Raw genomic sequence first — 1,385 nt, 5'->3', positions numbered from 1 at the left:
TGTGTGTAGTGAGTGCAGAGTGTCTTAAGTCTGTGAGGGGGTGCATGTGTAAGTGTGAGAGTATGTGTATCTATAAGGGTACGTGTGGGTCTGTGTGCGCGTCTGTGTGTACGTCAGTGTGTACCTGTGTCCGTGTGTGTGTGTGTGTGTGTAGTGCAATGGTGGTCACCTGTAATGTGACATGAACCCAAGGTCCCGGTTGTGGCCCTCCCTATGGGTACCGAACTTAGCTATCAGCCTCTGCTCAGCCACTTTTCTCTGCTGCCTGTCCCGAAGTCCACCTTGGAGGATGGTCACCTGAAGGTCCGAGGCTGAATGTCCTGGACCACTGAAGTGTTCCCCAACTGGGAGGGAACCCTCTTGTCTGTTGATTGTTGTGCGGTGCCCATTCATCCGTTGTCGTAGCATTTGCTCAGTTTCCCCAATGTGCCATGCCTCCGGGCATCTGTGCAAGCAACATATAAGATAGACAATGTTGGCTGAGTCACATGAGTACCTGCCATGTACACAGTGGGAGGTGTTCCTACGCGTAATAGTGGTATCTATGTCCACAATCTGACACGTTTTGCAGCGTCCACCGTGACAGGGTTGTATGGAGTTGTCCTGAGAGCCGGGCAGTTTGCTACGCACAGTGATCTGTTTGAGGTTTGGCAGTTGTTTAAAGGCAAGTAGTGGAGGTGTGGGGAAGGTCTTGGTGAGGTGCTCATCTTCATTGATAATGTGTTGCAGGTCACGAAGAACATGGTGTAATTTTTCAGCCCCTGGGAAGTACTGAACAACGAAGGGTACCCTGTCAATTGCAGCCCGTGTCTGTCTCCTGAGGAGGTCATTACGGTTCCTTGCTGTGGCACGTCGGAACTGGCGGTCGATGAGTTGAACATTGTACCCTGTTCTTGTGAGGGCATCCTTGAGTACTTCCAGGTGTCCGTCACATTCCTCCTCATCTGAGCAGATCCGGTGTATGTGTAGTGCTTGTCCATAGGGAATGACTGTTTTAATATGTTTTGGGGGAAGCTGGAGAAGTGTAGCATTGTGAGGTTGTCTGTGGGTTTGCGGTAGAGTGTGGTGCTGAGGTGTCCGTCCTTGATGGAGACGCACGTGTCCAAGAATGAGACAGACAGTCGAGAGTAGTCCATGGTGGGATGAAAATTGTTGATGTCACTGTGTAGTTTTATCAGTGACTCCTCGCCATGGGTCCAGAGGAAGAAAATGTCATCAATGTACCTGATGTATAATGTTGGTTGGAGATTCTGCATAGAGAAGAAATCTTGTTTGAACCTGTGCATAAAAATGTTGGCATATTGGGGTGCAAATTTGGTCCCCATGGCTGTTCCGTGTGTCTGGATGAAGAATTGGTTGTCAAAGGTGAAGACGTTATGATCAAG

This window comes from Chiloscyllium plagiosum, chromosome 4 (genome assembly GCF_004010195.1).
Source record: "Chiloscyllium plagiosum isolate BGI_BamShark_2017 chromosome 4, ASM401019v2, whole genome shotgun sequence".
NCBI classification, from domain to species: Eukaryota; Metazoa; Chordata; class Chondrichthyes; order Orectolobiformes; family Hemiscylliidae; genus Chiloscyllium; species Chiloscyllium plagiosum.
The sequence above is the reverse complement of the archived record's forward strand: the minus strand, read 5'-3'. Positions refer to the sequence as shown.